The sequence below is a fragment of the Myxocyprinus asiaticus genome, chromosome 47, assembly GCF_019703515.2.
Source record: "Myxocyprinus asiaticus isolate MX2 ecotype Aquarium Trade chromosome 47, UBuf_Myxa_2, whole genome shotgun sequence".
Taxonomy (NCBI): Eukaryota; Metazoa; Chordata; class Actinopteri; order Cypriniformes; family Catostomidae; genus Myxocyprinus; species Myxocyprinus asiaticus.
The window spans coordinates 24,925,726-24,934,624 of NC_059390.1; positions in this window are offsets into that span (position 1 = coordinate 24,925,726).

Here is an 8,899-nt window from a genome sequence, read left to right on the forward strand (position 1 = left end):
ATTCCTTGCGTTTGAACATCATATTTACAGGCAAATTTAGACATTTCCATTGAAGCAAAGAATTGTGGGTTGTGAGTGCCCACGAAGGATACACCTCATGCATCCTCCGAATTCCTGTGAAAGAAGGTTGCATTCGAAGGCTGCATTCGAACTGTCCTACTCGCTTTTCTGAAATGAGACAGCCTCGATGATGTGTGGGGCCGACAAATGCAACCTCCGGAGGACGCATCCTTCCTAATGAGACACAGCCTCTCTCTCCGGACGAACGCTCAACCACGCCCCCACTGCCACAATGACAAAAGACAAATCCAAGATATTTCTGAAAATGCAGCTTTCCTGATGTGTGTCTGCCCATACAAGTTTCCTTGCATACAATCTGTTTTTTGTGTGCATCTTAATGTTTAAGCAGACATAACCAAAATAAACTAAATGCATTTCTTTTGCATTATTTTCTTTTACATCAGAGCACAAATAGCTTTTACAGAAAACCACTAAGTATGTGTGTATTTGAATGATTGTAGTGTCTTGTCTGTGAGTATGCTTGTTCATGTTTGCTTGTGTGTTACATGCAGTACATGTGCCATATGTCTAGCTGTGCATGTGTGTTTTAAATGTACTCACTATTGTGGTAAAATGTGTCAAAAATCGGCTAGTGAGGACTTTTGAAGTGTCCCTCTATATTTGAAAAAAAATATATATATAAGTAGGCCAAAGCATGTTTTACAGTGAATCAAAAATGTGAACAGGTTTCTCCGTGGTTAGGTATTAAGGATAGGGCTTAGTACCTGAGATGAGTGTCTCCTCATATGGAAGGCCACAGATTTAAGTATTTTTCTAGGCATTAAGTGTATAGATGTTACAAAATGAGTGTATGCATTTTTCTATCAAAAAGCATAATTTTGTATACAGGTTTATGTTTACATTTATGTAAACACAATAGGTTTAAGTTACCAAATGCCTCGCCTTCAATGTCAGCAAGAGTAGGTGGTTGCAGTCTAGAGAGGAGTCAAAAAAGGGCTGTTAAGTCAGACAAATCACACATATTGCAGTTGACCCGCAATGCCAGCAATGGCAGGTACCGTATTGTCATTTTTTATTGTAAATTAAGTGGATGCAACAGAAATACTATTGCTTATATATAAGAGTGAAAATACAAATGAAAGGTTAAGGTAGGTTAATACAATGACTACTTTCACACATGAAACCTGTTAAATTGCAGTAAAATATTTTGATTGCCTTTACTGGTACCACACTTGCTATTCACACTTGCAAAGGCTCTCAGTATTTTTTGGTTTGCTACCATTCACACATAAGCACCAACGTGTCAGTAAACTCTGTGATGTTATTTTATTGGTCGACAGATTTCTTCTGCTCAGATGAAGAGAAGCATTTTAAAGCTGGATTACACTTCACAACTTCTAAAATCTGAACAGAATATAAAAAATACCAGAACACATACACTTAAGTACCGGAAATTTAAATGGCTACAGACAAAAACTGGGCATCACACAAATACCGACTGAGGATCACTCCGGCTGTCAAGTTGATCCAATCACCAACTCCGCATCCATTCAAGGATATGCATGACCAGGAGTGTAGATTCCAAGGGGAAGGGTGGGGAGGTAACCCCCTCAATAATCAAAACAAGCAAGTATAACCCCAAAACCCCCCCAGTGGAAACATGGGTAAATGATTCACTTTGCAACCCCCCCAGTATTCAAGCCAAATCTACGCCCTTGTACATGATAGATGTAAATAAACAATTATAAATGGGAGCGCTGCCGCAGTTATTGATGCTTCACTGTTCCAAATCTCAAAAGAAATGTGCCGAGCACATTTGGGAGCAGTCTTGGGTGGAAAGACAGAAAGTGCAACACCAGTTGGAGATAAGGGGTGTTAAATGTTTAGCTCCACTTTCAGCGCTTGTTCACCACCTCCATTTCTTTGTGGTCCAGTATTGTGGACACACAAGTTCGATTTTCATGGGCTGCTCCCCATTTGACTTCAAATTTGAGTAGTGGGGCATCCTCTATAGTGTACTTTAAAATATAAAATATTTTTATATCCTCTGACAAAATGGAATCATTTCACCATCTGTCCAATTCGATGAAAGTTTTGGATTGCAGAGTTACTGAATCATCTCTGTCAAATCTTTGTAATTGGCCCAAAGTTGACTACTACATCAGTGCGTCCTGACCTTGTATGTGCTCAGAACAGTAATCTTATGACTGTTCACACATAACATCAAAACTGAAGTGAACTGAAATTCAGTTAAGTAACTCTCAGAAATAGATGAAAGATTTGTATTGATGGTAATGACATTGGGGAAGGTTTGGTCTTGGCGGACTTGATCTGCTGCTGCATTTGACATGGAAAAACAATGCTGTTGAGACAGAAGAGACATGCTGCTACTACTGTACAAACACCATTACCAACCCAATTTAATCAACCCATTCGGATCAAAACAATAAATGTCCTTTAAAGTTATTTGCGCCCAAGTCTAACCAATTAGCCAGTAGAAACCAATAGGGGCATCCGTCGTAAGAACCTTAGAGGAAGCTGCAGGAATCGGGACCAAAGGGGAAGCTGCAGCAACTGGGACCACAGGAGGAGCTGCAGCAACAAGGACTACGGTGGAGAATGGACAAGGCATCCCCACCATCATGGCAGGAACCAATGAATTTTTCCCCTTCTTCCTCCTCAAGCTTGCTGCCTCCAGTTAGAGATTGCTGGGTTCCTTGATGGCGTTAGTGCTGTTCCCCCAGTACACAAGGAGAAATTTGCCGTAATCAAGGCACATGCGTATTCAACATTTTCCAACAAAGATAATTCACATTTACCTCCAGCAGACACAATTTAACTGACTCATTCAGACCAAACAATAAATGTCCTTTAACCCTCATGCACTGTTCGGTAGTTTTTTATCAAAATAAATTTTCGCTTCTTGAATAAAACTGGTTTCCTTTATCTAATGGGTACAAAACTTGGTGACTTTTCGTCCATTTGATATCTGAACACACACTCAAAAAATTGGAGTTGATTTGATCAGTCTAAGTGGTAGAAAAAAAGAAAAAAGTAACATTTGTACTGTTCCCGGTCAAAAGTGACAACCATAGGAAATGAAATGGAAACACTAAAAATCAGAGGTTTTTTTTCATTATTTATTATATAATTTCTACAAAACAGCCACAATGCAGAAAGAATACACAGACATGAAGGGGTGAGGCTAACAAACATCAAGAGTGCAAAACACACACACACACACACACACACACACACAAAACACACACACACTCATCTTGTCACATCCAGGGTTAAATTAGGTTATTACTTGTTATTCTACTCATTTCAGGTATGCAAAACTTGACAAATAACCTCAAACAAATCAAACAAATGCTAAACTTTGACAAAAGTAGTCGTTGATAAAGTCTAAATATATTAATATTTTTTAATGGATATGGATTTGTTTGATTGTTGAGACTTTAAACTTTCAAATGGTATATAATGTATGAGGATTGGTTCAGTATTTGAGAAAATATTCATAAAAAAGTAAAACAAAAAAAGTACATTTTCTCAAGTTCTAAATAACCCCAAAAAACACTTTAATAAAAAAAAAAAAAAAAAGGCACACCTTTAGTGCCTTTACGTGATTTAATTTAGGGTTGTTACATTTCTTTCATAACAATTAAAAAAATTACACGTTTATTGTTTCCGGTCACTTTTGACCAAGAACCACTGGAACGTAATTTAATGAGGAACAGTGCATAAGGGTTCAAGCTATTTGTCCCCAGTCCAAGAAATTAGCCAAAGCACAAAAGAGTTCTGTGTATTCATCTTTAGTATCGGTTCCCTGCTGTAGGGATAGGATTTCCACTGCTGGATCCATTTTGTGGTGAGATCTTCTGTATGGATGAGTCACAAGTCAAGCAGATTGAGGATCCATGAGCAGTGCTTTAATAATATAAAAATATAAAAAACACAAATACAACGAAACAAGGAAACTAAAAAACACAATCCTAACTCTCATGAAAGACAAAAAGGGACAAGATCTCACAACACCAAAGGCAAAGAAGAGGGCTTATATGTACTGGACTTATACAGTGTGGTTAACCCTCCTATGGTATCCGGTAATTTTTTACCAAAATAAATGTTCCCCATTTATACAAATGGTTTCCTTTATCTGAGGAGTACAAGACCTTTGGTATTTGTGCTCAACATAGACCATCGAAAATTAATGGGAAAGAACAAAAAACATCCTGGTTACTTGCGTAACCTCCATTCCCTGATGGAGGGAATGAGAAGTTGTGTCGATGTAGTGACACTAGGGGTCACTCTTGGGAGCCCGAAACACCTCTGGTCTTTGATAAAAGGCCAATGAAAATTGGCGAGTGGTATTTGCATGCCACTCCCCCGGACATACGGGTATAAAAGGAGCTGGTATGCAACCACTCATTCAGGTTTTATGCTGAGGAGCCGAGACAAGGTCCGGCCATTTCAGCGGGTAGTTCAGCGTTGTGGCAGGAGGGACACAACGTCTCGTTCCCTCCATCAGGGAACGGAGGTTACGCAAGTAACCAGGACTTTCCCTATCTGTCACTCACTCGACGTTGTGTCGATGTAGTGACACTAGGGGTCCCTATACAAAAGGACACAACTGGCTGAACTGTGTTACGTGAACTGGCGGTGTGTAACGGGCAGACCACTGTGTGCCTCGTAGCCAGCACACCAGGCTGACACGTAACCTCCCCCAACATAGTTATGAGTGTTGAACGGCCCTTTGGGGACAAGTCGACTACCCAAAAGATAGAGACAGGCTAACCCAGTCGTGGCCTCTTTTCCCCTTCTTTTTTTCCACTCCCTAAAAAAGAAGGGGAATTATCTGACTGGGCCGCCAGGTCTAGTCGGGGGGTGTCCCTCCCAAGGGGAGGACACAGCGGAGACCACACCTCACCCAAAGAGGGGGGGGATATTTAAGTGGAAAATACATCACATGGTCTTGCCGACCATGTGGAGAGTCTCATGGTAGATCCTACCCAACAGGGGAGGAGTTGTTACAAACATGGAGACTGTGGCAGAGGGGGCTCTGCCCAAGGAAGACGCAGTTTGCCAACAGGGAAACGAATTAGCGGAAGATATACATCACATGGGGTTACCTTACAGGGAACCGCCACATGCGGAGCACCTACCCCAGAACAGGGCTCTTAGTTAGCACGTGTACTGGGCCGGCCGCGAGTCTCTCCGAAAACTCGACTACCACAGGGCTCGGAAGAAGTCAACCAGGGAACATAGTTGTGAACACTACTGGGAATTAATGGCGCACATCTTCAGCTCAGAGGAGGTGAAAGGCGCTATGTGCAAGCGATACACCCGGCCGGCTATCCTGGGCTTATCCGCTTTATTGCGTGCCACTACCTGGGACGAAACCGGTTCCACCCGGAGGTTGTAGAACCTTGCAAAGGTGTTGGGTGTTGCCCAGTCTGCTGCTCTGCAAATGTCTGTTAGAGAGGCATCCCTGGCCAGGGCCCAGGAGGCCGCTACACCCCTTGTAGAATGGGCACGTAGCACTACCGGGGGCGGCACGTCCTGGGCGTGATATGCCATAGCTATGGTGTCAATGAGCCAGTGGGCGATCCTCTGCTTGGAGCCAACGCTTCCTTTCCGCTGTACACCAAAGCAGACAAAGAGCTGTTCGGAGATCCTAAAGCTCTGCGTGCAATCCAAATAGATGCGTAAAGCACGCACCGGACACAGCAACGACAGGGCTGGGTCTGCCTCCTCCTGGGGCAGTGCTCGCAGGTTCACCACCTAGTCCCTAAAAGGGGTCGTGGGAACCTTGGGCACATAGCCCGGTCGGGGTCTCAGGATCATGTGAGAGTAGCCCGGACCGAACTCCAGGCACATTTAGCTGACAGAGAACACTTGCATGTCTCCTACCCTCTTGATGGAAGTGAGCGCAGTCAGGAGGACAGTCTTCAAGGAGAGTGCCTTAAGCTCAGCTGACTGTAAAGGCTCTAAGGGGGTTCTCTGTAGACCCTGAAGAACTACAGAGAGGTCCCATGAGGGAACAAGGCACGGTCTGGAGGGATTCAGCCTCCTGGCACCTCTCAGGAACCTGATAATCAGGTCGTGCTTCCCTAAGGACTTACCGTCCACTGTGTCGTGGTGTGCTGCTATAGCAGCTACGTACACCTTCAGGGTGGAAGGGGACAGCCGCCCTTCCAACCTCTCCTGCAGGAAGGAAAGCACAAATCCGACTGAGCATCTCTGGGGGTCTTCCCATCGGGAAGAACACCACTTAGCGAACAGACACCACTTAAAAGGCATACAGGCGCCTCGTAGAGGGGGCCTTAGCCTGAGTGATCGTGTCTACCACCGTGGGTGGTAGACCGCTTAGGTCTTTCATGTCCCGTACAGGGGCCAGACATGGAGATTGCAGAGGTCTGGTCGTGGGTGCCAGATGGTGCCCCGTCCCTGAGAAAGAAGGTCCTTCCTTAGGGGAATTTGCCAGGGGGGGCTGTCGTGAGGAGCGTGAGGGCCGAGAACCATGTCTGGGTGGGCCAGTAGGGTGCTACCAGGATGATCTGCTCCTCGTCCTCCCTGACCTCGCACAGAGTCTGTGCAAGTACTGAGGGTAGAGTCTCCACTTTCCCCTGAGGGTAACCTGCCATGACAGCGCGTCCACTGTAGTGTTGAGGTCGCCTGGGATGTGAGTGGCTCATAGCAACTTGAAGTGCTGCTGACTCCAGAGGACGAGATGGCGGGCAATTTGTGACATACAACGAGAGCGCAGACCGCCTTGGCGGTTTACATATGCTACCGTTGCCGTGTTGTCTGTCCGAACTAACACGTGCTTGCCCTGGATCAACTGCCGGAACCTCCACAGGGCGAGAAGAATTGCCAACAACTCGAGGCAATTGATGTGCCAATGCAGTCTAGGGCCCGTCCATAAGCCGGCGGCTGTGTGCCCGTTGCAAACAGCGCCCAAGCCTGTTTTGGAGGCGTCTGTCAAGACCACGAGACTACTTCAAAACTCAGTTATTATTATACTGAAGAAAAAACATTTGTTGTCCCTTTGTAAATTGTACATTATCAAATTTAGCTCTTTTGATTCATTTTAATTGCTTTTCATTTTACTCACTAATAATATGTTGTTTTTAAATGTTAACTGTTTTGAACAACCTTATGTCAATTACTTATTTTCAGATGAGCTGTGTTTAGGAAAGTGGCCATAGGTTCTTGCTCCCAAACATTTAATTATATAGGCCCGGGCAAGTATGGGGCTTATATGGAGCATAAATAGTTTTTGCTGATAATTAATAAGGGTTGTAGTTGTGTTTACAGTTCTGTTTAATGTTCTTTATGCCAGGGTTAGATGAATTATTTATTTTGTAATTATATATCATTCCCAGGTCCACTGGGAAACATTTTGGAGGAGCTGGATGTGCCACTATCCTCCTTCCCTGAGGATGGCAGCCCACTTGTGGTCCTCGTGACATCCAATTGTACAAGCCTCAGGCCTCCGACTTTCATACTTTGCTTGCCTTGTTTGTTCACACCTAGAATAATCTTCTATACAGCAACCAGTATTGCTTTAAAAGCAGACACTCAACTGAAAGCACCTTGCTGTTCATCACTTAAGCTCTGAGGCTGGCGAGAGCAGCCAGCTCTTTTCTCATTCTGCAGGATCTGTCTGCTGCTTTTAACCTGGTAAATCAACAGATCCTACCTTACTACCCTCTTTCCACTGGGTGTCACAGGAACAGCACTCTGCTGGTTTTAGTCTTACCTTACAGGTAGGTCCTTCAGGGTGTCTTGGAGGGGAGTGGTGTCCAAGTCACACCAATTTGTTACAGGTTCACCTCAGTTAGGGTTCAGTGCTTGGGCCCCTCGTCTTCCGCATATACATGACATCACTGGGATCCGTCTTTAAGGGATACGGCTTTTCCTACTACTGCCATCCTTGCTAAAACAAATCCAGCATTGCTGGTCACCAGTTTAAGTTGTGTTTTGTGTGCTGGTGACCTTACAAGGCTTTTTAATTAGGTAAATCAGCTCCACCTGAAAGACCATGCTTTTTTTTTTTTTCTTTTTTTTTTTTGCAGGATGCAGATAATACACAGCTGTACTATACACAACCCCTCATTCCAGCCTAATGATCCTACAGTAACTGCTCTGATCTCAGCCTGCCTGCTAGGCATCTGCTGTTGGATGAAAGAACATAATTTCCAGATCAGTCCAGCAAAGACAAAGCTTCTTCTTGTCCCAGCGAGCCCAGCAAAACAGGATGACTTCACAATTCAGCTTGACTCATCAAAATTACATCATCCAGGACAGCCAGAAACCTTAGGGTAATGTTTGATGATCAGTTGAATTTCATAGACCATATTTCAAAGACAGCCTGATCTTCCAGATTTGCACCATATAACATAAGAAGATTAGACCTTTTTTATCTAAGCATGCTACAAAAATCCTTGTCCAGGCTCTTGTTAAATCGAGACAGGACAACTGCAATGCTCTTTTCGCAGGACTTCCTGAATTTACAATCAGACCTCTGCAATTAATCCAGAACACAGCACCGCATTTGGTCTTTAATGAGCCCAAGAATGTGCATGTCACACCTCTCTTCATCTCATGGCAGTGGCTGCCAATGGTTGCTCGAGTTGTTCTAGGCACCTATACTCACATATAGAACAGCTACTGTCTCCACACCGCCTGATCTGTACTCACTTCTACAACCCTATGTGCCCTCAAAAAGCCTGTGATCAGCGAATAAGTGGCACCTTGTGGTACCATCTCATAGAAGCTTAAAATTACTTTCCCAGACTTTCACTTCTACCGTTCCTCGCTGGTGGAGGAACCTTCCTATCTCCACCTGAGCAGCTGATTCTCTTGCCACCTT